Source organism: Panicum virgatum, unplaced genomic scaffold, assembly GCF_016808335.1.
Source record: "Panicum virgatum strain AP13 unplaced genomic scaffold, P.virgatum_v5 scaffold_4528, whole genome shotgun sequence".
In the NCBI taxonomy this organism is placed as follows: Eukaryota; Viridiplantae; Streptophyta; class Magnoliopsida; order Poales; family Poaceae; genus Panicum; species Panicum virgatum.
The window spans coordinates 20,183-41,258 of record NW_024376399.1 but is presented as its reverse complement, the minus strand read 5'-3'; the positions used below and the strand labels follow the sequence as shown (position 1 = coordinate 41,258).

The window sequence follows — 21,076 nt, the reverse complement described above, 5'->3', positions numbered from 1 at the left end:
TCTGTGCTCTATGCAAACTCCACATTTCTGGGTTGGATGGGCTGGCTTGCTTTCCCGAATCCATGTGCCGGCTCACGTCCCTTAAAGAGCTATGCATCGACAGCTGCCCACTCATCACATCCTTTCCGCAGGGGATGGAAAGCCTGGCCTCCCTTGAAAAGCTATGCATCTCTAGGTTAGGAGGAATCGGATCCTTGCCAGAGGGCATAAAAGGTTTCACCGCTCTGAAGAAATTGGAGATCATTGACTATCAGGGAATAAAATCCTTGCCAGAGGGTATAAAATGCCTCACCACTCTGAAGAAATTGGTGATCAAGAAGTGTCCTGATCTGGCGAGGCGCTATGAGGAAGGAAAGGGGAAGGACTGGCACCCCATTTCGCACATCCCTGATGTGCGGATTGATTGAGGTGTGTCATGGGCCCTTTTTTTCTAATCCCTCCGAATTTAAATATTTGTCGCGGTTGACTTTTTTTTGCAACTTTGAATCATCCGTCTTATATATATATATATATATATATATATATAGTATCACTATTTAGCTCCTGGGGTGTTGAATAACTATTCAACGCACCATCCAACAGATTCAACCACCCGCAACCGTAAAATCCTCCTGCAGCAGTAAAATTGCCTCTCATCTTATCTTCTGCATGTCCACCGCCCCACAACCGGAAAATCTTTAAACAGGATTGTAAAACTCTAACTAGTTGTCATGCACGTGCGGCATGCACATGTAAGAAAATTATTTGAATATATGACAATGCATATGCTATATAAGTATCAAGACAATAAAAAATGTACATAATATTGAATCATTGATAATCAAACTGGTTTCTAAAACTGTCAACAAAAGTGGCCAATAACAGCTAATTTGAGTTGGAGAAAAGATATGCTTTCTTGCGGTCAAGGTCATTATCACAATCCACATTTCATTTATACATCAGGGTAGAACCTATTCTCACAGTCCACATTTCATTTACATCTCGCAGCACCTATTCATTAACAGTTACCTGCATGCTTTACGGCCACTAACTTAGATACCTAGTCTCCTACCATATTCCCATTGTAATCTTCATGCATTCACGTAATTTAGTGTGGTGCTTGAATGATCCTCCGTTCACTGCTGCTCAACGTCGCAATATATCCCAAGCTTCTCCAGGACCCGTGCAAGCCCTGCGGCAGCTATTCAATTTGGCACCCTGTAGACAAAAATAACAGTCGCATTTAGGCATAATATCATGAACTATTTATGTGGAGGCAATTACAATTCACAGCATATAAATTGGCAATATAGCTACTGGACTGGGTTCTTGAGATAACAATTATCACAAAAGGCCCTGTTTGCATACTAATAAAAGAGGACACAAAAATTGAACCAGGCTACACCAAATTTAGCAAATGGTAAATCATAACAGTTTGATTTCCTGATGGCCATAGACCGTAGGGGGTAATCCACATTTCTTATTTTGCAATTGTTTTAAACGGCACTACTTTTAAAGGACAGAGTTAACATTGCAGAGTTGTAAAGATATGCATCTATTCTGTATATAGATTTGAAATGATCTGAAATAACACAACAATCTGAGAAGAGGAACAATAACAAAAGATATACCTTGCGGCAAAGATTTTAGTTCTAACATACTCACTGAAGATGAGGAACTACAGAACCTTATGGTTTGACATGCAAATCATTCCAAATTGGGAATTACTTCCAACAGGTTCTAGGAACACACCTTCTGTCTTAATTGCAAATTTGGCACAGAGTGAAAGGAACCCCCACTGTAATGGAATGGCAAACAATAAAAATATCCGTGATATCAAGAACCTCTTTAAACTACAAGGCCAACTTCAGAGCAATTTCAGTCAGACTTATTTCGACCTTCTCGATTCATCCTCAAATGCAGCGATCGTGACAAGAGTTAGTTACCTTACAAGATGTGGTAGTGCAATGACTGAAACAACAGGTATCGATCTTCCTGATGCCAACAGTGTGCCGCAGGTTTCAACTGGGTGCCAAGTGCCAACAGTGTGCCGCACAATTAAACAATAATGGTGCAATTGTCTTCATTATAAAGAAAAATCCTCCTCTATGGATTCTTCAACTGTCAACTAATTAAGTGCCTCAATTTTTTTATGATTTTTTAGTTTTAAGTAGTTGACATCCTTATTTACAGATCATCTCCAAGTTAGAGAAATAACCAAATATTAGATGTTTACTCAAACAACTGCAAGAATAAATGACAGCTTGGACCATTGTAATTGCAGGTTTAAAGACAAAGGGTATGAAAATAAGCCAAACAATATAATATAAAAATGATTTAGGCTTTCAGAAATGGGTGACATGCTATAGTGATATCACAGGCATCCTAGTAGGCTCCAAAAAACACTGAACTGCACACAAACCAACTGAATGTTAGCATGTCCGACCCAAGCCATGACCTTGCAGTCTAAAAGATATGGAACAATATAACTTAGAATACCAAAGTAAGAAAAGATATGGAACAATATAACTTAGAATACCAAAGTAAGAAAAGATATGGAACAATATAACTTAGAATTTAGAAAAAAAATAAACTATCAGAAGCAATTATGCTATATACTTATGGTTAGTGAACCTAGCAATCCCTTGCTGCTGTTGCTAGAAAATAGATTCTAGAATTGAGCATTACCTGAACCCAAGGTTAGTTTGTGGCAGTTCCTGAACAGAGGCAAGAGCTGCTACCGCTGAAACCGGAATGAAGCACTGTAAGTCAAAGAAGCAACAGATCAGATGATATGCAGACAGCCGACATAAGCAACCTGCAAAGGCAACAATAAACAAGCCGCTAGGCCACCGGCGTGAGCTGCTAGGACCAGTGAAGATGGCACGAAGGTCAAGGGACCAGATCTTGTGGGCGCCAACCAGTGCTGCCGCTTGCCCCTGTATGTGGCCGGCCTAGCGTGCCGTTGTAGACCTCGCGCATCGAAATGTGAGATTCTGAAACTTGGAGGGATGAGGGCACTGGAGCAACAGGAAAGAGGAGATTGGTGAAGGGATTGTACTCTGAGGGCTCTAGATGTCGGCCATAGTGGCCTGAGCGCCGAGGATACCGGTGCCGCGCCCTCACCCTCGCCTGAGCGGAGCAGGAGGTGGAGCAGAGGGCGGATCTGAGGGGCCTCCCTCCATGGCGGAGAGCAGGTTCTCCACCAGTGTTTGGTTCAGCACACGCGCGATTGCGAGGAGGGAGAGGGGAGGAGCAAGGCGAGCGGAGTGCGGAGATCGGAGGCGATGCGCTGCAAGTTGTGGCTGGTGCTGGCGTGATTGATGGGCGGCGGCGCGGCATCCATGCGGTGGAAGGAAAACATGCACCTGATTTACGGACGTGTGAGAGGCTGCGGGTATGCGGGCGGGTAGGCGGAGCAGATCGGTTTGAAAAAAATCATCAAATGGCAGAAACATTTTCTATCTATCGGTTTTCACCACTTTCGACTCCTTTCCGGTCCCTTGGGCCAGCGCAGTGGATTAACCAAAACTCGCTCTTTTGTAGTGTAGATTAAAACCGTAAAATAACATTGTAGATATATAAAGGAGTCCAACCCTAATTTTCGCCTAAATTTTCTCTCTCCTCTCATTTAGATCCCCCCGGCACCCACAAGAGGCGGCGACGGTGCTCCTCGGGTCCTCCGTTCCCCGGCATCGAAGCGGAGACGGCGGCGGTCCTCTCCCTGCTGCGGCAGCGTGAGTCCCCGGCGGCGGCGCTCTTCTCCTTCGACCGCGCAAGTCCCCGGCGGCGGCCTTCCTCCGTGACGGCGCGCTCCTCACCTATGGCGTCCAGGCAGCATCCCAGCAGTGGCCGGCAGCGCGAGTCCCCGGCGGCAGCGCTCGCGAGTCCTATGCACACCGATCTGCAGGTCAGTCCCCTCCGCACCCCCTCTAATTTCTAATCTATGTGCCTGTAGCGTTGGAGGAAATCCCGTCATATAGGAATATATTGTTTCGATTTGGTTTTGATTTACTGATTTCTAATCTCCAATTTCACTTCCGCGTGCATATTCTAGATAATTGTTGAGTATAGATCCAATTTTGTTGGATATCAATAGACCAAAATCATGGACTACATCGGCTAATCTAATTGCTCATCTGATGAACATGTCAGTCAGTTCTCCCTTCCATGCCCACAGCAGATGCTACGGGGTAATTGCCACCGGCCCGCGAATTGAGGATGCATCCCGTTCTTCTTTTCCTTTTAATTAATTCCTGTAACATACAGTCCTAATTTCCTTTCTCTGTTCAAACTATCTTTAACAAAATATCTCATGTTCAAACTATCTTTAACGATAAAACTAATCATAACAAAATAAACGATAATTTCTACGTGAATTTTAATTACTGCTTGCCTATTAATTGCAGGGTTAAGCGGGAGCCCTGATCAGCCTGTCGGTCAAGATGAAAGACCTGCATCTGCATGGGTGAAGAGGTAGATCAAGATCTTGACGCTGTATGACGTCAACCAATCCATCGCAACCTTTAAAGTTGATTTCGTCGAGTGGCCTCTGCTTTGCCACAAAGAGATGCACTGGTTAGTTTTCTGTCTAACTACTTCGATCCTGCCTGTGTACTCAAGCAGGCAGCCTGCGAGAGCTTCCTTTGCTGCCTCGCACCATGAAGCAATCTGCTGAGCTGCACCTGCACGGTTTGTTCTCCATATTCGGTTGTTTGTATTGTACTGTATCCACCACACAGCCCTGTTTTCTCAGATCCAGCGTATTTGCTGGAACAAGCAGTGCTTGTTTGGTTTCATTCACAAACGATATTTCATTGCGGTTTCAGAAAAGAGGGAGAAAACATTCTTCTCTGCTTGCTCGGTTACAAGCTAGCTAATGGATTATGGATGCTCCTGGAGAGATGGAGCAAGCCAGGGGCGACCAGCCTCGGACTTGCCGGTTGCCGCCTCTGCCATGGCGCGGCCCGGCGTCTGCGCGTGGTGGCACAACTATGCAAGGGTGGTCGCGTCTAGCCATGGTATGGTGGGTGTGCCAAGGCATGGCTAGGTGGCCGCGTGAACACGGCAATTGGCGATGCACACCACCTGTTGGGCGAAATGTGTGGCCGGTGAGACATTGTTCGGATTTCACCTTTATATCTTTTCCTTTTCTGTTTATCTTGAATTGATTCTGCTTCTTCTGCATTACGGTTGGTTTTGAACCCCAAGATGGAAGAAGATGGCCGTGGCCGAGGCATGGACTCATCTAGGTGAAGGGCGACACCCACAGCCAAAAGTACGTCGACGAGGCCACCAAGAAGGAGGTCAAGGACATCTTTCGGCCGCTATGACCGCACCCTCCTCGTCGCCGACCCCAGGCGCTGCGAGCCCAAGAAGTTTGGTGGGCGCGGAGGTACCAGAAATCGTGTCGTAATTGCTAGATCATGTATCAATTGGTGTTGCGTGTTCTGGTTCTATACCTAGCTACATCTTTACATATATGCAATGGGAGTTTAGAATTTTAAGCCTAGTAGTCTGGTACGTTTTTGAATAATCTTACTATTACTAATTAGAGGTCTAAAAAGATGCACTGTTTACGAGACGCTTTAGAAAAAAAGAAAGAATCTAGAAAATCCCACAATAATCAGAAACATCTGTCCTTCTATTTTAAACCATAATCAACCATAGCCATTGGATTAACATCAGCCACCTAGCCTTCTATTCCCGCATAGTTGATCCACTAGCAGATCCAACAAGGATCAATACACAACTTGGACACTTTTTTTCCTTTTCTATTAAAATATGTAGAACCATACGCGGATACACCCCTAAGCAACGGGCAACTAAAAAGTGTACAACAGCATACTAAAATATTGCTACCCCTACAATAATCACGCCTGAAACTCTTTATTTTTTTCCGGGTTTTCTCTCCGCGAGCTTTGGTGACCAAATGTTACGTTCGGTACGGGGCTGATTAATGTGGTAAAAAGAGACTACTAATATTATGTGATAACGAAACTTGATTAATGGTGACGAGGTTTCATATCCGACTGTGTTACAAAGACGAACATGCATTGGAAATTCTACTTCACCAGTTTCTCTACTTCTGCCTCCTTTATCAATGAGTAAAATCCATCTCCGGTCCCTAAACTTGTCACGCTATGTCATCCCGGTCCCTAAAGTCTCAAAGTGACTATCCCAGTCCCTAAACTATGTTTGGGTCTCATCGAGGTCCAAACGGGCATAGGGCAGACTCATTAGCTAACGTGGCACCGGACTCCACAATGACGTTAGCTCGACCTACTCTGAAATTCGGCAGTTTCTGCCCAAATCTGAGTGTCAAATAAACTTCCTACAAATAGAAGCATGAAACAATAAAATAAAATCTGAGTGTTAAATTAGCCTCTTTATCTCTAGCAACCGTAATACCCATCAATTGCTAGAAACAATTATGATAGAATGAAAAACACGACAACAAAACCATAAATATAACAAGTGAAATTACTATGAATTGTAGTAATTATTTGATTTCTGCGAATGTATAAAGTGAAAATACACCGGTATTTGACACTCAAAGATTATATTAATTTCCTACCGATACATCAATATTTCACACAGGAACATCATCAAATCGACGGTAAGTAACACGTTGAATGGTTGTTTAAACCTATAAGGATTACAGAAGCACTGTTTGCACACTTTCAATCCTTTTTTTTTGAAGGGGCTATTGCAAAACTACCCTCGTTTCGTCCTCTGATTGCATGTTTGCCCCCCTTTTTTTGACTTTGCATGTTTGCCCCCCTTTTTTTGACTTTGCATGTTTGCCCCTTTTTTTGAATCTGAAGCTTCTAGTTGCCCCTATTCTGTTAAGAGCCGGTGACGGTATTAAATGGCAGTTGAAAAGACACATATGCCCTTGTGGGACCCACTCGTCAGCAGCAACAAAGAGTCAAAGACATCCGCTCACCGGCGGAGGATGAGGCGGCGCTCTACGACGCTCGTCGGCGTGGGACTGGGAGGCAGCTGGCCTCGCCCAGCGCCGCCGCGCGGGTGTACAACTGGATGCTGGAGGAGCGGGCCCCAGTGCGCAGCCTCACCCACGCACCCCTCAACGACGCCGTCGCCCCGCGGGACCGGCCCGGCCGCTGCGGCGATGACGGCGGCGGTGGCGTCGCTGCCTTCTCCGCCCTCGCGGGCGACCTGCGCCACCGCTTCCGCGTCGCGCACGGCCGCCAACCTAGGTCCTTCACCGCCGGCGCGCTGGCATTCAGCAGGGGCGCTGGCGGTCGAGCTCCGGACCTCTGGCGGCGTGCACTGGCTGTCGCGGAGCAAGCTGCTGGCGTCGAGTGGGAAGACCAAGGTGCTCGGCGGGATGGCGCGCCACCTCCGATCCTGCTAGCCGCCGTCGCGAGGAGGAGCGGGCCGGGCCCATGGCCGGCGCCATGGGCCTCGTCCCTGTCTTCACCCCGACAGCGGCGAGGCGGGAAGAGGCGGAGAGGCGACGCTCACCAGCGCGGGACGAGGGTGCAGGGGAGGAGAGAGGAGATGCTCGCCGGCTGCCACGGGCTCCGCCCGCTCCTCCACGCCGCCGGTGGCCACGGGCTCCGCCCGCTCCTCCGCGCCGCCGCAGGCCATGGGCTCGGCCTGCTCCTCCTCAAGCCGGCGGGCGGGCGCGGCCTCCCGGCCCCCGCGTGACGCCGGCCGCCCAGGCAGCCCCACCCACTCCCTTCGCCCCTCCGCCTTTCCCCCGCGCCTCAGTCTTCTGCCACCTCCGCCGGTCCTCCCCCAACGAGAGAGCCAACAGAGCAGGGGTAGGAGAGACATTTCCTATCTAGATTTTCCATATTTCCTTTTTCTTTATTTGCTGGAAGCTGCCTCGGTGGACGCCGTTGGAAATCAGGGGCAAACGGATGATTCACACTTGAAAAATAGGGGCAAACATGCAAACCTTAAAAAGAAGGGGCAAACATACAGTTGTAGGTACAAACGAGGGCAGATATGCAATTTGCCCTTTTTTAAAGTATTGCGGCCTTAAGGATTGAAGCTATAACCTTGGGCTAACACACAAACAGAACCTCAAATTTAGTTACTAGATTGAAAAGTTGACCAAGTAACACATACTACTAGCGTGTTAATCCTGGCAAAAACAAGTGACCTACTCCTGCAAACAATAAGTTCAGTAGTGCAATTGGGGACGGCCCTGCTCAGACTCAATGGAGCTTCTCCACTTAGATCTCCACCTGCTGGGTGGCGCCGCGAACGGGCTCCCGCAGCAGCGACACAACGCCGGCAACGTCCACACGAACTCCCAGCTCAGCCTCGCTGCGAACCGTGCCGTCCCCGCCGGCCACCACGCACTGCACGGTGCCCGCGCCCTGCCGCAACACTAGGAACACCACGCGACGCCCCACGCTGCGCACGCTGCCCGTGCCCCGCGGCACCTGTCGGCTCCAGCAATGCCAAGTCCGCCCACGCGTACACCTCCTGCAGCCGCCGGACCTCTCCCGTGGTGGCCACCGCAGTCTTCCCCCTCGTGGTGCTCACGTCCGGAAGCCATGGGTGTCTGGGAGCACAGGAAGAAAGAAGGAGGCAACGGCCACATAGTTCGATGGCCGCCGAAGTCTATTCGAAGAGGAATGAATGGATTCGGGAGGAAAAGATAGGGGATCGGTGGGGGGAAGAGGAGGGTGTGCGTGGGGGTCCCACATGACAGTCCAAGGTGGCATACCCGTTTGGACCTCGTTGAGACCCGAACCGAGTTTAGGGACCCAATCGGCTACTTTCAGAGTTCGGGACTGGGATGACACAGCGTGACAAGTTTAGGGACCGGAGATGTATTTTACTCTTTATCAATCTTATTTGCTTGCCTTTTCACCTCAATTTTTGTCCAAAGGAAGGTAAAATATTACATTCAATGTATCATCATACCCCAAAAAACTAATTATTTCACATTACAAAAACTAGCCCATGCACTGTCACGGGTTGATCGGCTGGTGTCATAAGAATGTGAATACTCTTGGCTAGTCTGTCTAATATGGTTATGCTTGTTACCTATAGGCTATAGCAAGGAGAGGACGAGGGCGCTGCAGCCGCCCATAGGACCCACAGCGCCGAAACATGCGGCGCCATCCCCCTTCCTATCGCGCCCCTCCAACGTCCGCAGAACCACTCGTCACATCCCACTGCTCCCGGCTACGGGCCTGTGCTCGGGACGCTGCGCCATAGGGCCGGGCTTTGCCTCCTCCCTCGGCTCCACCGGCGCCACCCCCCCCCCCCCCCCCGCCTGCGCCAGAGCAGCCGTCGTTCGGCCCCTTCATCCCACTGCCCGTGGAGGCGCCAAGCTGTCCACACGCTGGTGCAGAGCAAGGTGCGAGCGCCGAGCGACGAAGAAGGCCGGTGCTCCACGGGTCCTCCTGGCGCCTGGGCAGCTGCCTGGACAGTAACAGCAGCACTGTCTTCGACGCGCACCTACTGTCATAGATATGCTAGCTTGCCAAATGTCTGACACACGCTGCATGTGTTCGACAGAATGTCGACTAATAATATGTCCGTTTAGATCGCAGTGATCAAGGCTTTTGTCCAGTAAGTAGGCAGAACCGGTCCACTGATTACTTGAGCCACTCGCTATTCCTTTAGGCAAAAATTATTTCTAGGTATAATAGCCTTATATTTTGACCCAGTGATTTCAGTGGACAATGCTATGCTACTATTTTTAACCTCTGTAAACTTAATATGCTTCACAAGGTACTGAAATTGAAACATGGAATAGGTAACAAAGGCTACCCTACTTGTACGACCTTTGTTAGCATTTCTGGTACTTTAATTGTAAATTAGTAGTCGCTTGCATCTTGTTGTCCTTTGTGCAAGGCCAACTGATGACTACGATTACATTGTATATTACCTTGCTAAATGAGCTTCCACCCTGAACTGTCAAACAACATTCTTTCAAAATAATAGGGAATTGCCTGAACAAAAAGATTGATTTTTTCCAAACATACAAACTAAAACTGAGTACTCCTAGCTAACACATGTAAACTATAAATCTTATTTGAGAGTTTTGCATTGTAATTTTTCTCATGTTCATAGTTGGCCATAATACCAGTGTGTTCAGGCAATATTGGTCACAGTACCAGCGTGCATTGGACAACATGAGCCATGTTGAAGTTAAAGAAAAGAAACAATAAATAAATCTCTATGCCTTCATAACATCACAAAGATACTGGTGGGACAATATGATAAGGAATCTGCCAGTACTGAAATTTCATTATTCCAAAGATACATGCACAAAGGCTGACTGTCCATGCACACAATATGACTACGAGTAAGCTACTTTTGCTTATACTCTCCCCCGAATCAGTTCTTCATACTTTCCTGTCTGTTAGCCCTTTGATGCTAAAGCATCACTGATTCACTGTGATTTGAATCTTAATGCTACAATGTTTTGTATTGTCCTTATGCAAAAATGAGTGGGCTAAGTATCACAAATTAAAATTTTTATTGCTATTTTACCTTATGATCTATACTTCCTACTATACTGTAACTTTTAGAGCATGCAAGCTGATCCCAAAGATATCAAACAACTGAGCAGAAGAAGACCACCTGATTGAGTGCCATCTATAGTTCTATACATGTAGCATGTTGCTTAGCATTTTGGTGCCATCTTAGCATTGTGATAGTTAATCTTTATATCTTCATGGATTGGTTCACTCTAGTACTTCACTTTGATAGACACATTTTCTTGCTAGGGGTCGGGCGAGATAGGCCAACAAGTGCACTTGAATGCTGGATCTAGGAAAATGCTTCCATACTAGGAACAACACTCTAATGAAACATCGAGTTGCTCCAGAACAATAACAATGCACAAGACGGAATTTTCTGACCCAAATCTTAAGCTGGCCATCAGTTTTTAACTCAGGTGACAAATTTACCTTTTTATTATTACACAACATTGTCCTTTTGCAATATGATCATCCTACGTATGCAACACCTAACTATATACTCAGAATAGGCTATGGAACCATTAAAACATGGGATTAATCTGTTTTTTTAATGAACCTGCAGGAGAGCTGCATGTTATATTGAAAAGTAGGAAACACCCAGAGGGGCGAAGGTAAAATTTACAAGGCAGAACAAGAAAAACGGAGCTCCAACAGCTGCCAAGTGGGATTAATATGTTTGATCTTGCTAATATTGACAGTGTACTGGCAAAGCCGCGCTGTGTTTCTAGTATATACTTATTATCATTTGAATGGACAACACACAATCAGGAGCTAGCACAAGTGCACAACTATCAACTACTGCGAATAGCTACGTCAGTGCACTAATTAGTTGGACGATCCTTCAAGTTCGTGCTAGTGCACCTTGTTTGAAATCTTTCTTCCCTTTTCCTGCTTCTCTTATGAGTGGGAAGACTGCTGTTGATGTATGCAGATGAGTCGCAACTCTTCAGTCTCTCAATCTTTCTGCTTGTGTGCCGTGTTTGTATACTGAATTCTGGGTGAGCTTTTTTCTTTGGTCCTGGTTCTGCTTTCTGTATATAGCAGTGTTGTTTTTTCTGAGAGGAGATGGTGTGATGATCAAATTGTTTCCCTATTGGTTTTATTGGCCACCATGATGGTTCAAACTGTATTAGCTCTATCTGATCATTTCCTTCACAATCTAATTTTTTGAAACCGTTGAAGCCTTTATTTTATCTCTGCCGTGCTGTTTCAACGATGTTGTTTCAACAATGCCGGTCCCAAGCCCGGATAAAGGAGGAGGGTTGTGTTAGGCGTGGCGAGCCAATGTAGAACCCAGCTACTCTTATGGAGATGAAACGCAAGAGAAAACGTTTGGGGCGTAACCCTCTTAGCGGCGCGCCATATCGCAACCCAGGTATGGTGTTAAATGAGCAAGGGTGGGGCCGTCACCCCTTTGGTGCCGTGCCGTATCGTGATCCGGACGCGGTGTTAAGTGAGCAAGGGTCGGGTCGTCGCTTCCTCAGTGGCGCGCTACATCGTCTCCCGGGTGTAGTGCTAAATGAGCAAGGGTCTTCGCACCTGACTCGGCGGGTGCGAGGGGTAAGGAAGCTAGTCGTGCCAACTAGGATCCTTCTAGGTAGCTGGAATGTAGGGTCCCTCACAGGTAAGTTAAGAGAGTTAGTTGACACAGCGATTAGGAGACGTGTAAATATCCTATGCGTCTAGGAGACGAAATGGAAGGGTCAGAAAGCGAAGGAGGTGGAGAACACAGGCTTCAAGCTTTGGTACACAGGAATAGTTGCAAACAAAAATGGAGTGGGCATCTTGATTGACAAGAGTCTGAAAAATGGAGTGGTGGACGTCAAGAGGCTAGGGGATAGGATCATCCTAGTCAAGCTTGTTGTTGGTGACTTAGTCTTCAACGTTATAAGTGCGTATGCTCCCCAGGTAGGCCATGATGAGAGTACAAAGAGGCAGTTTTGGGATGACCTAGATAGCTTGGTTAGAGCGGTACCCACCAGTGAGAAGCTTTTCATAGGAGGAGATCTCAATAACCATGTAGGGTTGTCTAATGCAGGTTACGAGGTGGCACATGGAGGGTTTGGGTATGGTAGTAGGAATAAGGAGGGAGAGGAAGTCTTAGACTTTGCTATAGCTTACAATCTGATGGTAGCCAACACCTTCTTTAGGAAGGTGACCTTCTGTAGTGGCCATCACGCTAGTCAGATTGACTTCATTCTCACAAGAAGAGAGGATAAGAGGACATGCTTGGATTGTAAGGTAATACCGGGAGAGTGTGTTGTCTCTCAACACAAGCTCATGGTGGCTGATTTCCACTTTCGTCTGCGTACCAGATGGGATAAACAAGTCAAAGCCGTGAGAACAAAGTGGTGGAAACTAAAAGAGGCGGCGTCGGAAGACTTTAAGAGAAGGGTTATCACGGAGGGCTCTTAGGAAGAAGGGGAAGATGCAAACAACACATGAGAGAAGATGGCAACTTGCATTAGGAAGGTGGCTGCGGAAGTGCTTGGTGTTACCAAAGCGAGCAAAGGTGCAACTAAAGAGACTTGGTGGTGGAATGAGGATGTACAAAAGGCCCTTAAGGAGAAGAAAGAGCGATACGAATGCGTGTTCTATGATAGGAGTACAGAGAGGTACAAGGTGGCAAAGAAGTTTGCAAAGCGAATAGTGAGTGAGCCAAAGGGCAGAGCATATGATGACCTTTACCAAAGGCTGAGTACAAAGGAAGGAGAGAAGGACGTCTATAAGAAGGCTAGGGTTCGTGATAGGAAGATAAGCGACCTCAATCAAGTCAAGTGTATTAAGGATGCGAGGGATCAACTCTTGGTTAAGGAGGAGGACATCAAACTAAGGTGGCGTGTGTACTTTGATAACATGTTCAATGGGGAGAGTGAGAGCACATCCATTGAGTTGGACGACTCCTTTGATGATGGCAATAGACACTTTGTGCGTAGGATTCAAGAGTCTGAGGTCAGATAAGCCATAAAAAGGATGAAAGGGGGCAAGGCAGTGGGCCCTGATGCGATCCCAATTGAGGTGTGGAGATGCCTAGGAGATATAGCTATTGTTTGGCTAACAAAGCTTTTTAACCAGATTGTGCGATCGAACAAGATGCCCTAAGAGTGGAGGAGAAGTATATTAGTACCATTCGTCAAGAACAAGGGAGATATCAAAAGCTGCACTAACTACAGAGGGATTAAGCTAATGAGCCATATGATGAAGCTATGGGAGAGAGTTATAGAGCATCGTTTGAGAAGATTGACATGTATTACCATGAACCAATTTGGGTTCATGCCAGGGAGATCAACCATAGAAGCAATTTTTCTTTTAAGACAAGTTATGGAGCGGCATAGGGAGCTAAAGAAAGACCTACACATGGTTTTCATAGACTTAGAGAAGGCTTATGATAAGATACCAAGGAAGGTTATGTGGTGGGCTTTGGAAAATCATAAAGTCCTAACAAAGTATGTGGCCTTCATTAAGGACATTGAAAGTGAACCGGACGCCTAGGAGGGGGGGGCGTGAATTAGGTCTTTATCTAAATTTTTGCTCACCTAAGGGCTACTCAAATTCACACCAATGTCACACTAAGCAAAACGTAAACATGATATGAATGGTGCAATGACGGTTTTGCTAAGTGTGTCTACTCTACCAAGAGCATACAAGCAACCTAATAGCAACTCTAGAATATTTCTACTCTAGACAAGCATACAATCAATTGCAAGTATGAGAGTGCGGAATATAAATGCGTAGAGTAAAGAGAGGGTTTGGAGAAGCAAACTCCCAGAGTAGATGACACGTGGATTTATCCCGTGGTGTCGGGGAGGCAATCAACCTCCCCACTAGTCCACGTTATACAAGTCCCTCTCGAGGGCCCCGTGACTTGAACCTCCAATGGAGATCAAGACAACCTTGTCCTCTCGAGGACAAGGACACTGCATGCGGCCGAGGTGATCCTTAATCAAGGATCAACTTCGTGTCCGGGAACCGCCTAGCCACCCAAAGCCTTGGGCCGCGTCTTCCCGGTCCGCTTCCACTAATGTAGAGCTTCGGACAAATCGCCGAGGGCCTCCCTCCCTCTCACAAGTATGGTGGCGACCCCTCCTCCCGGAGGACCTCGCAAGATTACAAACCACACACCTACAAGTCTTCGTGCTCTCGAGCACGGACAAGCTTTGAGACACGCAGTTCTCAGTGGGTGTAAGGGTGTTACAACTCACACTCTAATGCACTAAGGCTCTAGAATGCTAAGGGGGATTCTTTCCTAGCTTGAATGAGTATGGCAATGTGTAGTAGTGAGCTAGGGGTGCTTGGAACCAAGGAATGAGTGCAACAGCACTTGGGTAAGCTCAGGGGTGTCCAAACACACAATGGAGGCCGGCCATGGGGGTATATATAGGCCACACCTCGAAATATAGCTGTTGGGGGAAACTGCACATTTGCAGTGAATGACGGACCGTCCGTCGTTTGTTAGGCGCCGCCCCGTCCGTCGTTTGTTAGGCACCGCCCCCAAACTAGCCATTGGAGTCGACCGTTGGACTTGTCAGACGTTCATTGTGAACGACAGACCGTCCGGCGTTGCACGCCGGACGAGTTGCTTTGCCCGCTGTCTTGAATATCTCTCGGTCCTTGTCGTCCATTGTGTAGCGACGGACCGTCCGTCGTGTATACGACGGACCGTCCGTCGTGTGTAACTTAGCCGCTCCTTCCTTCTTTTGCGTTCTCGGCTGCTGTAGTCCGTTGTGTAGCGACGAACCGTCCGGCTATGCACGCCGGACCGTCCGTCCTTTGTAGACTTTGTCGCCGGGCTGTTGTCGGACGCCGTGCAGCCACAGGTCCGTGGACGCCAGACCGTCCGCCGTTACTCGGCGGACCGTCCGTTGTGTGCATGTTGATTCTGCAGCTTTGTCCTCTCGCTGAATTTCTTTGCCGTGACTTGGGTCTTTGCTTGGTCTTCACTTGTACCTCTTCTATAGCCTTTTGATGCCTTCATTGAGGTGTTTTGCACACCAAGCCATCATCTTCATCCCTAGGACTTAATCACATACAACTTGACACAATCTTAGTCCCATTGGTTAATGTTGTCATCAAACCCCAGAACCTTTAAGGTATAATGGGTAGGGGCCCATTTTCCTTACAGACATGTACAACAAGGTTGTGACTAGTGTTCGAAGAAATGACGGTGACACAAGTGACTTCCCAATCAACATTGAACTACATCAAGGATCAGCTTTGAGCCCTTACCTTTTTGCCTTGGTGATGGATGAGGTCACAAGGGATATACAAGGAGATATCCCATGGTGCATGTTGTTTGCTGATGATGTAGTACTAGTGGATGAAAGCCAAGCAAGAGTAAATAGGAAACTAGAGTTGTGGCAGCAGACTCTAGAGTCGAAAGGTTTTAGAATTAGCTGGACTAAAACTGAATATATGAGATGTGACTTCGGTACTGCTAGACAAGAGGAAGGAGATGTGACTTTGGAAAGTTACGTAGTGATCAAGAAGGATACTTTTCGATACTTGGGATCGATGCTACAAAAAGATGGGATGTCGATGAAGATGTTAGCCATAGAATCAAAGTGGGATGGATGAAATGGCGTCAAGCATCCGGTGTTCTATGTGACAAGAGGGTACCACAAAATCTAAAAGGAAAGTTCTATAGGACGGCTATTAGACCTGCGTTGTTGTACTGTGCAGAGTGTTGGCCCACTAAAAGAAGACATATTCAACAACTAAGTGTTGCGGAGATGCGTATGTTGCATTGGATTTGTGGGCAAACCTGTTTCTAAAGAATCCAACACCCGTGCGAGAGCCTGGATCGACGGTCCAGTGCAATCCTAACGTAAAACATACAAGTTAAAATAATCTCCAGCATTGTGGTGGGCGAGAGTGCCACTAGTACACAAACGCACTACAGAGGCAGTCCCAGAGGCCACAGCAGAGGCGGTGGAAAGATCCGCTGCTGCGCTAGTGTTGCTACTAACCCGAAGCTAGCAGCAGTGGTGATTCGAACCGCCTCTGCTGTGTACTTAGCAGAGGCGGTGGACTCTGTGCATCGTCTCTGCTATTTGGTCTAGCAGAGTCCGTAGCAGAGGCAGTGTAATGAATTTTCCACCGCCTCTGCTAATGTTTGAATATCGGCGCAACGTTTGAATGTCCTGCTCTGTTTATGTTTCCCGCCATTTTAAAAGCATTTGGTTCCTGCTATTTGTGATAGCATTTGCCGTTTGATTTGAAATGCAGGTATTTAGTGTTTTCGAAACACATCGACAAAATGGGATCACCGGTATTGTAGCACACCTCGAATATATAATTGAAATGCATTTTCGTTGCTTTTTCTCTAACACATGTGATAATAAAGCTGTGACAAAGTTAACACACATTTGTTATCCTATATACATCCAGCTTCACCATATATATATATATATATATATATATATATATATATATACACATATATACAAACATACAATATATGCACAGATGGCTGCACAGAAATAATTAATACAAGTTCATTAAAATGAATGGTGCTCCCAGTTGATAAGCCATTTGAATTTGTCATCGCGTGTTAGGTATGACTCTGGATCAAAGAACCGACCTTGCCGGTTGCATACCTCGTGCATTGTGAAACAGCAGAGGTCGGCCATGACGTTCATAAGATGCCTTTCAGTTAGGGGCCAACAGTACATAGGGATTTTCGGGATCTAATAATTGATAAAGCAAACATTATTAGTGATTTATACATATATGGAAACATTGTGTATTGCATTATTAATTGAGATGTTTCATGGAGCACTTACGTCTTCAGGGTTCGTTCTATACCTGACTCGCAAATATTCTCAAGCATAGTGTCCACAGTATCCGGACCCTTTAGGTTGCCGGTGGACGTATCACTACTGGAAACCATTTTTCCCTGCCAGTGAAACAATTTCCTTGACGGTTTTTTCAAAAACTGACAGGGAAAATATATTATCCCTGTCGGTCCAAGCACTAACCTACAGGAAAATATATATACCGATAGGTAGATAGGTATTTTCCTTGTCGGTTTCAGGAAACCGACGGGAAAAAACATAATACCGACAGGGAAATAGGTATTTTCCTTGTCGGTTTCAGGATACCGTCGGGAAAAAACAGAACACCGACAGGGAAATTAAGTATTTTCCTTATCAGTTTCACGACACCGACGGAAAAATAAGAACGCCAACAGGGAAATACATATTTTCCTTGTTAGTATTAATACCGATAGGGAAATTACATTTCCCTATCGGTTTTTACAATTACCTTGTCGGTGTTACGGGCACCCACATAGAAATTATGCCAGCCATAGTGAAATAACAGAGTGAAATTTAGCCGCGACACATTTTTCGTTCATCCGCATCGGAAAAAATAAAACACCACCAAAACGCCGCGCCCAGAAATACAAAATTTGTACAAAGTTTATTTTGTACAACATTTATCATTACTAAATTTATTTATACAGTAAATCATCAATAGTGCAATTAAATTCATAAAAATATTGTATTGTTGACTAAAATTTGCAAATAAGTTATCTAGTTCAATAAATATGCTATACTAAGGTAATCTCAAGCCCCCACATGAAAAGCATAAATTGAACTATGGGTCACGTTGAACCTTGGATGATTCTACCGACTTAACAATTGACCCACGTTATGAGTGGAAGCCATATGAAAGAAACACCGGCAACATATGGAGTTTCTTGTCCAAACTTTTTTAGGGATGCTATATGGACATATGTTACCCCTCCACCAAATATATTTATTTTTCGAGGCTATTTGTGTATTATTAATTTCTTTTTGCAGTAAATCATTAAAAATACAATTAAATTCATAAAATATTGTAGTGTTGACTAAAAAATGCAAATAAGTTCTCTAGTTCAATAAATATGCTATATTAAGATAATAGCAAGCCCGCACATGAAAAGAATAAAGTGAACTATGTATTACGTTGAAACTTAGATGATGAGGCTAACTTCACAAGTGACCCACGTCGTGAGTGGAAGCCATATGAAAGAAACACCAGCAATATGTGGATTTTCTTATCCAAATTTTTTTGGAGATGCTATATGGACATATGTTACCCCATCACCAAATATATTTATTTTCTGAGGCTATTTGTGTATTATTAATTTCTTTTTGCAGTAAATCATCAAAAATGCAATTAAATTCATAAAATATTGTAGTGTTGACAAAAAAATACAAATAAGTTCTCTAGTTTAATAAATATGCTATATTAAGATAATAGCAAGCCCCCACATGAAAAGGATAAAGTGAACTATGTATTACGTTGAAACTTAGATGATGAGGCTAACTTCACAAATGACCCACGTGATGAGTGGAAGCCATATGAAAGAAACACCAGCAATATATGGATTTTTTTGTCCAAACTTTTTTGGGGATGCTATATGGACATATGTTACCCCTTCACCAAATATATTTATTTTCTGAGGCTATTTGTGTATTATTAATTTCTTTTTGCAGTAAATCATAAAAAATGCAATTAAATTCATAAAATATTGTAGTGTTGACCAAAAAATGCAAATAAGTTATCTAGTTCAATAAATATGCTATACTAAGGTAATCTCAAGCCCCCACATAAAAAGAATAAAGTGAACTATGGATCACGTTGAAACTTAGACGATGAGGCTAACTTCACAAGTGACCCACGTGGCGAGTGGAAGCCATATGAAAGAAACACCGGCAACTTTTGGATTTTTATGTCCAAACTTTTTTGAGGATGCCACATGGACATATTTTAGCCCTCCACCAAATATCTTGATTTCCTGAGGCTTTTTGGTTATTATTAATTTGTTTTTGCAGTAAATCAACAAAATACAATTAAATTCATAAAATATTGTAGTGTTGACCAAAAAATGCAAATAAATTACCTAGTTCAATAAACATGCTATATGAAGCGAACCTCAAACCCCCACATGAAGAGGATGAAGTGAACTATGGACCTTGTTGAAAATATTGAAGTGAACTAGGGATGGCAAAAGTGACTTCGCGTGTAACGCACACGATGAGTTGAAGGAAACACCGGCAACATGTGGCGTTTCTTGTCCAAACTTTTTTGAGGACGCTACATGGACATATGTTGCCCCTCCGCCAAATATCCTGATTTTCTGAGGCTATTTGTGTATTGTTAATTTATTTCTGCACTAAATCATAAAAATACAATTAAATTCATAAAATATTCCGGTGTCCGGCAGAGGACGACAGAAGAATACCAGAAGCTCAGCACACTAAACTAAGAGCTGGCAAAGAAAAATGTACACAGCCATCGTCTAGGCCCGAGTGGGTACTAGGCACAAGTGGAGAAGTGGAAGAAAGAGAGGGAGGACGCGATCGCCAGAGGGGAACCCGACCCATATGAGGGCCTGGACGAAAGTTGCTTCAACTGGGTCAAGGTCCGGGAAGTAAAGGATTCCACGGGGACCAAAAGTATTGCCAAGCCCAAGACAAGAGAAGTCGTGGGAAACATTAAAAGGTTTGCAGAGGCACAGAAGGCAGGAAAATTCGTGCCTGACAAAGAGAAAGACTCTCTGGCCGTAGCCTTAGGTACAAAGGAGCATTGTGGCCGTGTCCGAGGCATCTCCTGCAAGCTGAACTGGAAGGAGGGGTTCGCTAAGGACTTAGATAAATATAAAAAGCATGACCGCTACAAGGAAGAGATGAGAGAGATGAACAAGGAAGAGATGAACACCTGCTCTACTTAGCAGGGGCTCACTCCACGTAGCAGCAGCGGTTGACTCTATCCACCGCTGCTGATATATGTTAGCAACAGCGGTAGATAGGGTCAACCGCTGCTGCTAACTGGAGTGGGGCCGCCCGTCCACAGTTAGCAGCAGTGTTGCACCTTTCCAACCGCTGCTGCTAAGTCTCGTAGCAGCAGCGGTAGTAAATGTCCACCGCTGCTGCTAATGGAGTGGGTCCAGCCACCCTCACTTACCAGCAGCGGTGAATTTTTCCAACCGCTGCTGCTAAGTGCCTTATACTTATTATATTTATTCTATAATACATTTCTCCAACCTGCAACAAGAATACATTTCTTCTATATTTAATTCTTCTGTTTACTCCTTTACTTCTGTTTATTTCTTTTATATTTAGTTCTTCTATTTACCCCTCTACCTTTATATATTCTTGCAATATCATAACTTAAACAACAAGAACACATTTGCCATGCACTCATGTTATAGTCATCTCAATGTGAGCTGAACACAACAAGAAATAATAAAACATAAAAACTAAAATAATGATACATAAAAGCTAACAGCTTACATCTCAGCAAGCATTTTCTCCACAACGATAAAAAAATGTCAACGTACACACAATTTATCCACTAACTTGATGGATTTGCAACCGTCTTTGTAGAACTTGCAGGTGGTGTACACCTCAGCGAGTATTTTCTCCGCCGGTGGGTAGGACTCATATTAGCTGAGATGTACACCACCTGCAAGTTCTATAAAGGAGGGTAGGGCAGCTGCAAGGCAACTGGTTATGGAATAAATCCATTAGGATTTTTCCACAACCTGGAACTCCCACCGGAATAGTTGCATCCGGCGAGAGATTAGGATTTTTCCACAACTTGGAGTTTGCATTACATGCAACCTATCC

The 21,076-nt window shown here is 45.2% G+C and overlaps 3 long non-coding RNA genes and 1 other non-coding gene across 4 annotated transcripts; 3 read left to right on the top strand and 1 right to left on the bottom strand.

Moving 5' to 3' along the window:
* Nucleotides 1-794: 794 nt before the first annotated feature.
* LOC120694279 lies at nt 795-2,920 on the bottom strand. Its single transcript, XR_005683416.1, has 2 exons — nt 2,668-2,920; nt 795-1,197 (listed from the first exon to the last, which is right to left on the bottom strand). It is a non-coding gene; the product is annotated as an uncharacterized LOC120694279 (long non-coding RNA).
* Nucleotides 2,921-3,889: 969 nt separating this feature from the next.
* LOC120694277 lies at nt 3,890-4,735 on the top strand. Its single transcript, XR_005683415.1, has 3 exons — nt 3,890-4,172; nt 4,389-4,455; nt 4,606-4,735. It is a non-coding gene; the product is annotated as an uncharacterized LOC120694277 (long non-coding RNA).
* Nucleotides 4,736-5,218: 483 nt separating this feature from the next.
* LOC120694276 lies at nt 5,219-11,190 on the top strand. Its single transcript, XR_005683414.1, has 3 exons — nt 5,219-5,374; nt 10,707-10,876; nt 11,023-11,190. It is a non-coding gene; the product is annotated as an uncharacterized LOC120694276 (long non-coding RNA).
* A 333-nt stretch (nt 11,191-11,523) lies between these two features.
* Nucleotides 11,524-11,609, top strand: LOC120694280. The gene has a single exon (XR_005683417.1). It is a non-coding gene; the product is annotated as a small nucleolar RNA Z102/R77 (small nucleolar RNA).
* Nucleotides 11,610-21,076: the final 9,467 nt, after the last annotated feature.